General features: G+C 36.2%; 1 protein-coding gene and 1 pseudogene across 2 annotated transcripts in view; one reads left to right on the forward strand and one right to left on the reverse strand.

Annotated features, from left to right (window-relative positions):
- The window catches only part of XPR1 (xenotropic and polytropic retrovirus receptor 1), a 218,528-nt gene that overhangs the window by 192,570 nt on the left and 10,075 nt on the right, over positions 1–15,883 (reverse strand). The gene's annotated exons all lie outside the window — the stretch shown is intronic.
- Positions 10,897–11,166, forward strand: LOC144315328 (large ribosomal subunit protein eL43 pseudogene; annotated as a pseudogene).

Raw genomic sequence — 15,883 nt, forward strand, 5'->3', positions numbered from 1 at the left:
CCCTTTCTCTCTCTGTGACTATCATAAATAAATTTAAAAAAAAAAAAAAAAGCCTTTCTTCTTTGGAGAAAATTAAAGATGAACAAAGCACACTGAAAAAGCATACTAAGCAGTACCTCAGTGACATATAATGAAAATAAATTAAATTTGCAAAAGGGAAGCTTGTTACCTAATTAAGTTTAAAAAAAAAAAAATGATTAAGGGATCCCTGGGTGACGCAGCGGTTTGGCGCCTGCCTTTGGCCCAGGGCGCGATCCTGGAGACCTGGGATCGAGTCCCACGTCGGGCTCCCGGTGCATGGAGCCTGCTTCTCCCTCTGCCTATGTCTCTGCCTCTCTCTCTCTCTCTGTGTGTGACTATCATAAATTAAAAAAAAAAAAAAAGATTAAAATTTTATAAAGAGAAAAACGATGAGTCTTCATTTTTATTATAAAACTGAATCATAATTTCATTTCAATCTAGACAACTCTCAATAAAATCAGGGACAATTCTTTCTGCTTCTTACTACTTGTTTCCTCTGAATAACAGTCCCTCTAAGTGTTTTATTGTAATAAGTGTCTAGAGATCTCCACAACAGGATACCATTCTATTCCTGTGACAGGAGAACAACCCCCAATTAGGAATTGGTAGGGGGAAAAAAAGCCTACAAAGTAATGCCTACATTAGTACCTACAGATTGGCTACAGATTGTTACCTATAACAGGGCACTTACCTGGGTTAAGGGCAGTATATCCAAATACACAGAACAAAACAACAGCAACAACAAAACAAATACACAAAACAACACATTAAAGATTTTCCTTAAAAAAAAAAAAATTTTCCTCAATTGATGCTGTTTTCCTTTAAGGAAATCCAGTACTTTTCATAAAACTCTAAATTTGGGGGTGCCTGGATGGCCTCAGTCCGTTAAGTGTCCAACTCAGATTTTGGTTCAAGTCATGACCTTAGGGTTGGAAGATCGAGTACCATGTTGGACTCTGCCCTGGGCATGGAGCCTGATTAGGATTCTCTTTCCCTCTCCCCCTCCCCCTTCTAAAACTAAAACTAAAACTAAAACAAAACCTCTGAATTTGTGTAATAAAATCAATATACATTCATGTGCATTACAATAGATTTCTTAAAGACTTATTTACTTTGATAGTGAGTGTGCAGGGAAAGGGGGAGGGAGGGAGAATCTCAAGCAGACTCTCCTGAGAGCACAGAGCCCGACAGGGGGCTCAGTCTCACCACCCTGACATCATGACCTGGGCTGAAATCAAGAACCAGACACTTAACTGACTGAGCCACCCACGTACCCCAAAATAGATTTCTTTGATTTTCAAAGGATTCAAAGTAATCTTTTATATCAGCATCTCTACTATAAGTGTTAAATTATTTTTGTTATGCTATTGAAATAAATATAGGTATACTAAGACAAAAGTCCTTAGTACTTATAACAACTCATATAACAGTAAGACCTTCCAAATTAAATCCAAACACAACCACAAAACCAATACTATTCAACCAATAACATTAACATGACAGGAAAAAGATATTTGCTGAAACCTCAACTAGCAAAATGAATACAATACTGTAATTATATCCGTTCTGAATTTGGAATACTTATATGACTATCAGTTGTGATATAAATACTCCTAGTACGTCTCCCTACTATGAAGTAGCATAGCACAGTGGGTAGGAGCAACGGAGTCAGACAATGAGTATGCAAAATGACTCTACCACTTAATAGCTATGTAAGCTTGTGAAAATTAACTTCTCTGTATATCAATGCCCTCATCTATAAAACAGAAGTGATCACACATATCTCACAGGTCCGTTATGAGAATTAAAAACTCTTAAAACACAAATCCTTATATTAATTATAATTCATGATTATACATGAAGAGTACTTAGAACATGAAAGAGACTCAAAGAATGTTAGCTAATCCAATATGAACTATCAAAAAACTTGTATCATACGTGGGTTGTGGCATCATTTGGCAATCTACTATTGGACATGAATACATCATTTATGTTTTATTTGGGTTTTTTTTTAAGATTTTATTTATTTATTCATGAGACACACAGAGAGAGACAGAGACACAGGCAGAGGGAGAAGCAGGCTCCATGCTGGGAGCTCCTTGCAGGACTCAATCCCAGGATTCCAGGATCACGCCCTGAGCTGAAGGCGGACACCCAACTGCTGAGCCACCCAAGTGTCCCTCATTTATGTTTTAGATATGCCTCAGTCCTTATTAAATTTCATAGAGTAGTATAATACTGCCTGGAGCCAACATGACCAAACAAGCATAAACACAGTCACTGCAATCTCCTCATACTTAGTAGTTTATAAGGCAGTCATCTAGATGATCTAGATAGAATATGCTATGATATTTTCAGAAAATCACTGTCATGAACATACTATATTCTTAATTCTTATAGGAAATCTACAGACTCCTAAGAAAATACATGCAAATCCCAGTTTGCATATGCTTTAAATAACAAGGTCTCCTAATTATATTATTTAAACTTTCAAATACACACACACACACACACATCTATTGTATGAAATAGGATATAGTTCAAACCTAACATGTATGTTCAATTATACTACCATTACAAATTTCTTATGTAGTTATTTTTTTATTACACATTATAGATCATTAATCTATTTCCAAAAGCACAGGCCATTTCACAGGCCTTTTCACAAACTAAGATCAGAAGCTAGAAAAATTCCTACTTCCATGTGGTACACAATGGAATATTACCCAACAAAAAGAATGAATACTTGCCATTCACAACAATATGGATAGAACTAAAATGTATTATGCTAAGCAAAATCAGTCAGAGAATGACACATACCATAGGATTTCACTCATATGGAATTTGAGAGACAAAATAGATGAACATATGGGAGAGGAAAAAAAAAATAAAAGAGGGAAACAAACCATAAGAGACAACAACAGAGAACAAAAGGGCTGACAAATGGAGGTGGGTGGGGGATGGGCTAGATGGGCGGTGGGTATTAAGACGGGCACTTGAGGGCAGCCCCGATGGCCCAGCAGATTAGTGCCGCCTTCAGCCTGGGGTATGATCCTGGAGACCCAGAATCGAGTCCCACGTCGGGCTCCCGCATGGAGCCTGCTTCTCCCTCTACCTGTGTCTCTGCCTCTCTCTCTGTGTCTGTCATGAATAAATAAATAAAATTTTTTTAAAAAAAGAAGGGCACTTGATATGATGAGCACTGGGTATTCTATAGAAGTGATGAATCATTGAATTCTGCTCCTAAAACCAACATTGCAATGTATGTTAACTAGAATTTACATAAAAATCTGAAAAAAGAAAAAAAAACCTTATCAATTTACCATCAGCCTTATATATATCATACTATATATATTAACACCCCCCTCAATAAAATATCTAACCTATGTTGTTCTCATTGGCTTCAATATTCATTCAAAGCACACTAGAATCTAATTATTGATTTAAGCAGTAAAACAAACAAGGCATTTAAAGAGGAAGGAGAGGGATATGTCATAAACCTTTAAAATAGTCATAATCTCTATTAATGGTGCTTAATAATTAGATAAAGTTTATATTAGACTTTTTTAATCTGAAAACTTTTCTAAATGGAACTCCTAAATAACAAAATTTTGACATATTTTTCAAAATATGTACATTATGAACTTATTTACAGCACCCTAAAGACATTCTCCAATTATTTCTTTTTCAGCTTCTACTTTCTCTTTTTGCATTCACTTTTTAATTTTTTTCACCAAAAATACTGGGTAGTCTGTGAATGTGTAAGTCGGTTACATGTGACCTAGTTTTTGACTCATCATCTAGAAATCAGTCGTGTTTTCATGATACTGAAATGTTAAGGGCAATTTTGTAAATCAAATTATAAACCTCAAAAGAAGGCAGCTAGCATTCTCATGTGTCCTGTACAAAGAATCACCAACTAATTAATGTTATTTGTATCCCCAAATAAACGAACTTAGCTCTGTTTCTGATGACAGAAATAATCTGTAAAATAAAAACTCTTATATAAATTCTTATAATCTAATACATTAAAGTTTAAAAGTAATGTACTCTTGTGCATACTTAATCCAAAGCCTATAGAATATTAGGATTATACATGACTCAATTTTTATGGAATTTAAAAGCACCCCATCAGCAAGAGGCAATTCAATATGCAAAAGTTGTTATAACATTAAATTATAATTGAAATTATTAAATGTATAAACCATATATAATAGGAAGAACTCATTTGGAATATGTCATGTTATATTCACATTTATAAATGTCTACAGTAATATATTCTGACATCCACTGACATGGCATTTACTATATCTATGTGGATATCTCCCAAAACTATATCCTCAGCCACATGTGTGCTAATACAAACTCAGAATGTCCAAAATTCAATTCATTTCTTTCCAAAATCTGCTCATGCTCTGTATTTCTTTTAATGTTATTGCCAATATCCAAACCACACAGATTCACAATCTCAGTTATCACTTCTTCAACAAACATTTATTAGGTATCTGCTGTGTGCCAGGCACTGCTCTAGACACCTGGAATACATCATGAGGAAAATAAAAATCCCTGTCCTAGCAGTGTTAACATTCTTACATTCTCCTTTCTACCTATGAGTTTAGTGATCTGGTTCAGTGAATGGCACTATCACAACCTCACTTACATTCATTCTCTTATCCTTTTACCTACACTATTTCAGTAAACTCTTCACTGGTTTACCAACCTATAGGTTTTCATCTCTCTAAAACTAAAACATCTTACAAACTGCTGCCATATTAACCTTCCCAAAGCACCAGTCTGATTCTCCTCCTTAAACTTATAAGGATTCCCCAATGGCCACAAAAAAAAAATCATAATCCTCTGCTGATCTCCAAGGTACCCAGAATGGTCCAAACTATCTTTTTAGGCTTATCTTCCAAATTGAAGAAATAACTTTCATTTTCATAACCTGATCCTCAAGTCAAAATGAATTATTTTTATAATTATTCATTTTAGGGACCTCAATATTTCTTGCATCTTTGCTTTTGTTTACAACTACTGCCTCTACTAAAATCCCCTACCCTACCCACATCCCTAAAATCTAATTTCCAAATCTTAACCATTCTTCAAGGTCTACAACAAATTTAACCTCTTTTATGCTTTGTCTGAGATACTCCAGCTGGAAATCATCACTCCCTCCCCTGAAATCCTTTAGTAGTCTATTTGAAACCATTTATAGCACTTAATATCTCTACCTTATGTTTTAGTTATCCATATCACTTGTTTCACACATTAATGTAAAGTCAGGGTTTTGGACACCTTGCTTGTACTTGTATTAAAAAGGCACACCATAGATATTTCTAGATTACTAATCTCATCATTAAGGAAATTACCAAGTTTTATTTACTCAGTAACACCCCTAGATGTCTACCCTATATACTATGCCAGGCTCTAAAGAAATGATAACTCAAACAAGGCAAAGTCACATAAATAGGTAAATTAGAATATGACATGTTAAATACTTTTAAAAAAATAAACAAAGCATATTCAAAGTCTAAAGCAGTAGGAATAGGAAAAAAAAAAGTGAAATATGGGAAAGAAGGGGATACCAAGAAGTAAAAACAACTAAACATGCATTAAGGGAATACCAAAAGCAAAAACAACTAAACATGAACTAAGGGAATTAAAGATCTCCAAAATTCTGAGCCCAGGTAAAAAGAAGGATGATTCCAGATACTATTAACTGACCTGAAAAAACACCAAAGAAAAAAATTGAGCAAAAAAAAAAAGATAGGAGTTTGGGTGACAAATCATTTTAGGTTTCCACAGGATAACTGAGGTTGTTAGTGGACAGATGAAAATAGAGATTTACAATTTAAAAGATAGCTCAGAGTTACGTTACGAGTTGGAAATTATCTGCATATTAAGATGATTTGAAACGACATAAGTTCTAGGTAAATGAAATTTTCAGAAAGTGAGAAGTGGGCCAAGGACATAAATTTTTGGAATACAAAGCAGCAGAGATGACAATGAGGAAAAAATCAGATATATATACACAGGACCATAAAAATTAATATATAGTGTTGTATGGTAACAGATCATTGATGTGCATGTGTGAGCATAGCACAATGTGCAAAGTTATGGAATCACTATGTTATATACCTGAAACTAATGTAACACTGAAAAAAGAAATAAGTGCTTTAAAAACTACCAAAGCTGCTTAGAAAAGACATCTCTGCATCCCTATGTTCAGTGCAGCATTTTTTCACAATATCCAAGCAAGACATGGAAACAACTTAAGTGTTAACAGATGGATCAATAAAGATGATGTGGTATACAATGGAAAATATTATTCAGCTACAAGAAAGAAGGAAATCTTGCCATTTGCAACAACGTGGATAATGACAGCGTTATGCTAAGTTAAATAAGTTAGAGAAAAACAAATACCATATGATATAACTTACATGTGGCACCTGAAAAAGACAAGCTCAGAAAAACAGAGAATAGAGTGGTGGTTACCACACATGTGTATTGGCGTGGGGACGGGGAATATTCATTAAAGGGTACAAACTGTCAGTTACAAGATTAGTAAGTTCTGAGGACCTAACGTTCATCATGATGATAACACCTAATAATACTGTGTTATAGACTTGAAAGTTGTAGAAAGAGCAGATCTTAAATGTTCTCACCACAAAAAAGAAAGTGTAATTATGTGATGGGATGGAAGTGTTAGTTAATACTACAATAGTAATCATTTTACAATATATCAATGTATTAAACCAGTATGTTGTACATCTTACATTTACACAGTGTCATATGTCAATTACATCTCAAGAAAGTTGGAAAAATAATTTAAAAATTAAACTGAAAACATCTGAGTTAAATAAAACAATCTAGGAAGGGTTCATTATACTAATAATTCTTCTGTTTCTTCAGCTGGATGGTGAATACAGGTGTCTATTCTGTCTATCTAATTGGAATGCCATCTCCCTATCTAACTGGAAGGCTGCAACTGAATTATAAATAAAAACAGCTAACATTAGAAGGCCTACACTCTTTACTCTCTACTTTAGAGCCTGTAATTTAAATTATCCATATGTAAGATTTAAAACATATAACCTTAAAGGAAAGAAAAATAAAAAGCTGCTTAGAGATTAAAAAGAAAGAGAGAAGGTGAAGTTATTAGATCTGAAGATCAGGAACTCATCCGTAACCATCAATAAATGGTTTCAGAAGAGTGATCAGGCTTAGATTAGATGGGAATGAGTATACATGAGAGCTGAGGAAATGATGGCCACAAATACTGATCAATAAAAAATCAATCAGTTACATTTATTGAATATATTGAATATCTACTATTAGATCGTTTTGAGTATTTTGAACATATAGCTTTAACTCTTTAAAGCATTAACTCTTAAAACACAGAGCCTTAACTCTTGAATGTAACTGTGCTTCTCATTTTACCACTGAAGATCTGAGACTCAGATTATTAAAGTAGCCTGCCCAAGTATTACACATTCTATAATTCATGCTTAAGAAAAAGACATATAGGCCACTATTTCTAATGAAACCTTATTTTCTAAGACTTACCTCTATTTTTGGCAACTCAATTTTTTGATATCCTTCCTTTTATTTCCAAAACTTTTCCTAACCATTAGATTTTTTTATCAGGTGTAGCAACTAGCCTCTGAAATGACTCCCAAAGATTCCTTCCTGGTAATAATGTTTTTGTGTAATCCCTCCCACACAAAATAGAGCTGACCTGTATAATCAACAGAATATTGCATAAATGACAGAGTACTACTTCCGAGGCTAGGTCATAAAAGACACTGTGGTTTGCATTTTGCTCTCTCTTGGATCACCCATTCTGAGAGAAGCCAGCCATGAAAAAAGAGAGTTCTGAGTGGTAAAGAACCGAGGCCTCCTGAAAAACAAAAAAAAACAAAACAAAACAAAAACCCACATGGATCCTCAGGCCCAGTCAAGCCTTGAAATGACTGCAGCTCCAGCTGACATCTTAACTGCAACCTCACATAATACTCTGAGCCAGAACACCCAGTTAAGCTCCTTCCAAACTCCAGACACATAGAAACAGCATGAGATAAATGTTTATTATTGTTTTAAACTACTAAGTTTTGAGGTAACTTGTAATATAGCAATAGACAGTTAATAGATGAGGTAGACTTGAAAAACATCTTTATAACACAGAATGTACATGTTATTAGATAATCCCCAACATCTACTGCTTGTCTTGATCAAAGTAGCTAATATTTTTATTCCCACAAATATACAAAATTATGTTAAGGAAAATTATGACAACTTTAAGTAAGTGATTTATTTAACATTAATAAACAAAATTGCATTCCCATATGTCAAAGCCACCACCATTATAACTTAACTTACACTGAATGCCCTTGGGAAGTCATGCAGCCACGCTTCTAAGCTGGAGAAGGTCTGACAGATAAATCAGCATCTTCCTTGTCTAAGGGCACTATTCTGATTATAAAATAACGCTGACAATAAATACTCTCTTCTAATTAAATCTATATGGCTCATTCTTACATATTATAGTAACAGCTATAAATTCTGAAGGCAAAGAGCAATCTCACTTCAATTTTTATATGCCAGTGTCTAGCACAGTACAAATTTAAAATGGATTGGTAAATTTCACAGACTTTATCACACAAAACCTAGATAGATGTCCAATATCAGCACATCAGTTAATTTTTTAAAGTGCTAGCTACTATTATTTTTATTAAATTCTTTTATAGCAGATCCAGTTTCATAAAGTATCAAAACATGAAGTCCTTTCTTATGTTTCCCAATTTCTATTATCTTTTATTTCTACAAAAAAATCAAACCATTTTCATTTACTAGTTAAAAGAAAAGCTCTTAATGCTTTTGGCTTCCAGCTCTCTTTAACATATAAGTTTTATACAGGTTGGTAAAACATGTTGGATTTTGCCCAAAAATAATAGTTATCACAACATAAAATTCTCACTTTTGCTCTTAGTAACAGTTTGCCAGTTTATCTGAACAAAAACAAAAAGGAATCCAAAAGCTTTGCAATGGTGTTTCCTATATGTCTATACAAATGGTTTCTTTTTTTTTTTTTTTTAAGTAATCTCTACACCCAACATGGGGCTCAAACTCACGACCCCAAGATCAAGAGTCACGTGCTCTTCCAAATGAGCTAATCAGGTGCCCAAAAAAATGGTTTCTAACCTAGGGGTGTGAAACCACTTCACAGCTCTAACTTCAATATCACAAAACCTTAATAGACAAGGTATTCTCTATAGGTTGAATAATGTTTCCCACAAAAATACCACTTGTCAAAATACACGAAGATATTTGTATTTAATAAAATACTACTGTATTTCATTGACTCTAAGACATCATCAATTGTCAAGGCACACCATTATTTTATGAATCATTAAGAAAGAAAAACACTTCCAATTACACGATGCCATCTGTAAGACAAATCCCAATTTCAAAGGTGTTGGATTGTGGAAGAGGGATGTGTACATCCTAGAATCTATGAAATACAATATTTCATCTTGTCAAAAGGTAGTTCCTCAAGCAATGGGTTTTTTTAAGACTTTATTTTGACAGAGAGAGAGAAAAAGCACAAGCAGGGGGAGCAGCAGGGAGAGGGAGAAGCCGGCTCCTCAGAGAGCAGGGAGCCCAACAAGGGGCTCAATCCCAGGATCCTGGCAAGACTTGAGCTGAAGGCAGATACCAAACCAACTGAGCCACCCAAGCACCCATAAAGCAATGGATTCTAAAAGTCCAGCTATATCATTTGCTTTCCAAGAAATTTCATAAGATTCAAAGAGAGTCTTATTAGATTAAGTACTAATACTCTAAAATGACTGTTGAATAAATGAATAAGTTACTCCAATGGCTAATTTTTAATAATGACAAATTAACAGCTATACTTTACTGATGAGCATCTTCTATAGTTTAGGCCATTGCTGACACTTTCATATATTATATCTAATTCTCACAATAATCCTGAAAGCTAAATAGTACCCCCATTTAACACACAAGAAAACTGAGGTTCAGAGATATAATTTTGTGAATATCTCACAGCGAATAACTGAGGGAAATGTAAATAAATCCAAAAATTTAGATAAAATTAAAGCCACTTTCTCCACTGCCTTCATATATGAACAGATCTCATATATCCTCAAAGAACCTTTTGCTTTATTCTACTTGTTCCTAAAGGTTCTATCCTATTTTTCCTCACTCTGTTAAGAGCCACATTTCTCGGGCAGCCCCGGTGGCGCAGTGGTTTAGCGCAGCCTGCAGCCTGCAGCCCAGGGCGTGATCCTGGAGAACCTGGATCGAGTCCCATATCAGGCTCTCTGTATAATGCCTGCTTCTCCCTCTGACTGGGTCTCTGCCTCTCTCTCTCTCTCTGTCTCTATGAATAAATAAATGAAATCTTTGGAAAAAAAAAAAAAAGAGCCACATTTCTCAACTGAAAATTACACACATGTTGCTCAATGACTTTAACCTCTTAAAACCTGGAAGACAGGGCAGCCCCGGTGGCCCAGCGGTTTAGCACTGCCTTCAGCCCGGGGTGTGATCCTGGAGACCTGGGATCGAGTCCCATGTCAGGCTCCCTGCACGGAGCCTGCTTCTCCCTCTGCCTGTCTCTGTCTCTGTGTGTCTCTCTCTCTGTCATAAGTGAATAAATAAAATCTTAAAAAAAAACCTGGAAGACAGTTTGTAAAAGACAATTTATGTTCAGAATCTACCAATAAGCTTTTTTTGTCATATTCAAGGCCTATCCTTAATTCTCATTCTCACTGACCTATATACAGAGCATGTCACTGCTAATAATCCACTTATCTTTACAACTCTTGACTGTTGTGGGACCTAGTTTGCAGCAACATGGCTAAACGCATCAAGAAGGTCAGAATCGTGGGTAAATACGGGACCCGTTATGGTGCCTCCCTCCAGAAAATGGTGAAGCAGACATAAATTAGCCAGCCCGCCAAGTACACTTGCTCTTTCCTTGGCAAAACCAACATGAAAAGATGAGCTGTGGGCATCTGGCATTGTGGCTCCTGCATGAAAACCGTAGCTGGTGGCGCCTGGACCTATACCACCACTTCTGCTGTCACAGTAAAGTCTGCCATCAGAAGACTGAAGACAAGTTGAAAGACCAGTAGAAGCTCCATTTGAAACACCGCTAGCCTATAATAAATCAGCTAATTTATGTAAAAAAAAAAAAAAAAAACCCTCTTGACTCTTGTGACAATGTATGTTCCAAGACTTCCTCTATTTGCATCTCTACTTTTCTGCCTAAATATTTTCCCTGAAATGAGTTAATTCTGTATTACTGTCTCAATTATGATAATCTTATCTGTTGACACGATTTTTAAAATCCTAGCTCCTTCTTTACACATAGACATTTCACACATAAAATCAAGCCTATTTAAGTTCTAATTTCATGAGTTTACCATCCCCCAAAGTAACTATTCTTTACCAGTTTCCCTAGATTTGAACCTTTACAGTGAATTCTTCCTTCCTTCACCCCTATAAAATGTATAAACACTGAGGCACCGACAAAATAAATCACTGTGCTAAGTACTAGAAAGTGATGCATTCAAAAATGTTTAATAGCGAGTGCCTGGGTGGCTCAGTAGGTTAAGTGTCCAACTCTTAATTTCAGCTCAAGTCATAATCTCAGGGTGTGAGGCCTGCTTGGGATTCTCTCTCACCCTTTGCCTCTCCCCCTTCCTCTTTAAAAAAAAGTGTAATAGTATTACTTTATCTTTACCAATGATAGCTTTATTTTTTTTAAAAAAAAGATTTTATTTTTTATTCATGGGAGACACAGAGAGAAAAAGCAAGGCAGAGACACAGGCAGAGGGAGAAGCAGGCTCCACGCAGGGAGCCCGATGCGGGACTTGATGCCAGGTCTCCAGGATCACGCCCAGGGCCGAAGGCGGTGCTAAACCTCTGAGCCACCTGAGCTGCCCAATGATAGCTTTATTTAATTTCAAATATTAATGATAATAAAATGATCCAACTACTATAATATTGTGTATATACATTTGGAAGGAAGATACTAACCTTAATAGAATATTCTGTATTTAACAGGGCAGATTCACAAAATATGCATGAAATTATTATTAATAATTTTTGATACAGGGTTAAAAAAGGCTAGAGCCCTTTCTAGCAAATATCTAATGGCAGTATAATTTGAGATACTTATATTTCAATATTCATATTTCCAGTAAGTATATTTGAGTCAAAAATAAAGGTTTAGGGATCCCTGGGTGCCTCGGCAGTTTGGTGCCTGCCTTCGGCCAGGGGCGTAATCCTGGGGACCCGGGATCGGGTCCCGCGTCAGGCTCCCTGCGTGGACTCTGCTTCTCCCTCTACCTGTGTCTCTGCCTCTCTCTCTGTCTCTCATAAATGAATGAAAAAAATCTTAAAAAAAGAAAGAAAGAAAGAAAGAAAGAAAGAACATCAGAAGATGTACGAGCTCTGTGATAGAAGTGGTATCTCACCTGCTTATAAACACCTTTGCTACCTATTATAAAAACATTTGAAAAACAAGGGAAAGACTGTATCTCAATTTCATTATCAGTGATTGCATTTGAGTTTATTACATAAAAGGGCTAAATCTGCACTCACTGACTAAACAAAACAAGAAAACTCTAAACTGATACCAAAATAATTTCTTTCTAGAGCTCTAGCCAATTTCTGTAAGGACAAACATGAACTTTTCTTATTTTCTCCATTCACTCTTCAACCATGCTCTTATGAATCTCTTTTTCAACCCTTAATGACATCTCAGGGGGACCCAAGCCTTTTGGTCAGTTTCTGTTATTTCAAAAAAAAGTTGCTAAATATGGCAGACACTGCCAGATGCTGGATGCTGGCAGGTATCTACTACTCTGCGTGACATAGACACAGTAAGCATTAAGTAAATACTATATATTATTACTATCAAATTTAATCAAATCTAAAATGTCACTAAGAGTAACATACATCATTATTTTTTGTGCTTCTAAAAAAAAAACATGTCTGCCAATTAATCTATGACACAGCATTAATTAGAAGATGTATCCTGACTTCAGTGTTAAAATATGAGAAAAATACACACTAAAATTGATTAAATAAGCTATTGATCCAAGCCCTCAATATGTTTGGCCATACTGTCTGGTTTTCCTGCCTCTGGGTCTTTGGTTTTGTTCTCTCCAAGCCATCCTCCAAGAACTAAATTATATATCTCACTATGTACTAATTCCTCCCCACTAACCTCTCCTATAAAATTCTTGATGGTTCACACCCAGGAAGTGTTTAAACTCAGAAAGATACTCATCCCTTCACCCCCTGATCCCTTCTAGTCCCCCCTTTCCAACCTTACCCCATCAGTTCTCCAACATATCTACTAAACCAGAGTTCATTAATACACTTATTTTCACCTATTTATGCCTTTGTTTAATATTATTCTATCTGCCTAGATTGCCCCCAGTGCCCTTTTTCCTCTTCACTATGTGATCAAACCTTACTCAATCTCTGGTACCCAGTTCAAATATCACCTCTGTGAGAATTTCAAAGATATCCAGAGCAAAATCAATTGGTATTCTTCTGTAACACAATCACAGTATACTATGATGAGGAAACCCACTCAAGTTATGAGCTCCTCAAGGGCAGGTTCTTATCTTTACTTCTCTAGCCCCTTGCATGATGCTGACAATGTAATACCATATTTAAAAATCCAGGCTCTGAAATAAGACATACCTGTGTTTGAATTCTGGCTTTAATCACTCACTAGGTGATACTCAAAGACTCAGTGTCTTCTTAAAACAAGGATAACGTGGAGCACCTGGGTGGCTCAATGGTTGAGCGTCTGCCTTCAGCTCAGGGCATGATCCCGGGGTCCTGGGATCAAGTCCCACATCAGGCTCCGCAGAGGGAGCCTGCTTCTCCCTGTCTATATCTCTGCCTCTCTCTGTGTCTCTCATGAATAAGAAACAAAATCTTAAAAAAAAAAAAAAAAAACACCATAACAAAACCCACCTTAGAGTTAGAGGATAAGGATTAAATGTAAAATGCCTGACATCAGAAACACTCAGTCAACATTAGCTGGTAGTATTATCATTATTTCTTTATTATTAAAAATAAAAAAAAAGGAAGCAGTCATTAATGAATACTTTGTGAACTGATTTAATACATATTCTAGGGCAGCCCCGGTGGCGCAGCAGCTTAGCACCACCTGCAGCCCAGGGCGTGATCCTGGAGACCCTGGATGGAGTCCCACGTCAGGCTCTCTGCATGGAGCCTGCTTCTCCCTCTGCCTGTGTCTCTGCCTCTGTGTGTGTGTGTGTCTCTATGAATAAATAAACAAAATCTTTAAAAAAAAATACATATTCTAATCTTCTCTAGTCATATATGTCCTGAGTTGGCTTGGTAACAAGTAATAAGAGGTCTTAATGGGGAGGGAGGGTTACTCCTCATGTACAGATAACAAATAAACCTAAGTTAATGTTCAAACACAGATATATTACAGAGGAATGGCCAAATGATTTTTCAACTTTCCTGAACCTTGCTCTCATTCCTACCTAACCTCTCAAGCTTTACCATAATTTCTCAGTCCTGTCTCCTCAACTAAGATAGGTTTCTACCAAGACAGGAAAATGGCTAATTTTCTGTAGTTGAGTAAACAATAGTATTCTTAAGGTTTAAGTCTCTTAATTCACTCAGTCTTTTAACTGACACACACAAGAATTATCTTGGGTTGAAAATGTGATCTAATGGATTAGTCAGATAAATGTATTAATGCAGAGTATTTGAATAATCATTAGAACATTTAAATTGACTCCTACAAAGAAAATTAATTCTGAAAATTTAAAACCAAAAAAAAAATTTACACAGTAGTGACAAGCATCAGCAAGGTACAGCAGTGAGCAACAGGCCAATATTCTTATTCCACGCTCTCCTATCAACTACTTTTAAGACTCTGACCACATAATCTTGGCCTCTCTACTCTCAATTTATTCATCTGTAAAATAGAAGGGTTGATGGGACGCCTGGGTGGCTCAGCAATTGAGTGTCTCCCTTCAGCTCAGGACATGATCCCAGAGTCCTGGGATTGAGTCTCATATCAGGCTCCCTACAAGGAGCCTGCTTCTCCCTCTGCCTATGTCTCTGCCTCTCCCTCTCATGAATAATTAAATAAAATCTTGAAAAAAAAAAAATAGAGGGGTTGAAAAGACTTTCTCAACTCTAAACCCAATTCTAGTATTAGAAATTAAATTTTCGAGCAGCCTGGGTGGCTCAGCGGTTTAGCGCCGCCTTCACCCCAGAGTGGGATCCTGGAGACCGCAGATCGAGTCCCGTGTCAAGCTCCCTGCATGGAATGGAGCCTGGTTCTCCCTTTGCCTGTGTCTCTGCCCCTCTCTCTCTCTCTCTGTGTGTGTCTCTCATGAATAAATAAATTAAAACTTTTTTTTAAAGATTTAATTTATTTATTCATGAGAGACACACACAGAGAGAGAGAGGCAGAGACACAGACAGAGAGAGAAGGCTCCATGCAGGGAGCCCGATGTGGGACTCGATCCCAGGTCTCCAGGATCACGCCCTGGGCCAAAGGCAGGCGCTCAACCACTGAGCCACGCAGGCGTCCCATAAATTAAATCTTTAAAAAAAAAAAGAAATTAAATTTTCATTAGAAAATTGAACTAAAAACTCAAGCTCACTTAAGCTATTTGGTCATACTTAAGAGTACATGTATGAATTTTACCCCAATTAAAAAAAAAAAAAAAACTAAAATAACAGAGAGGGTCTATAATTTAAATAAATAAGGTCTGAGTTACAAGCGACCATGGATTTTCAAAACTACATAATTGTTCCCGACTGA

Source organism: Canis aureus, chromosome 6, assembly GCF_053574225.1.
Source record: "Canis aureus isolate CA01 chromosome 6, VMU_Caureus_v.1.0, whole genome shotgun sequence".
Lineage (NCBI taxonomy): Eukaryota > Metazoa > Chordata > Mammalia > Carnivora > Canidae > Canis > Canis aureus.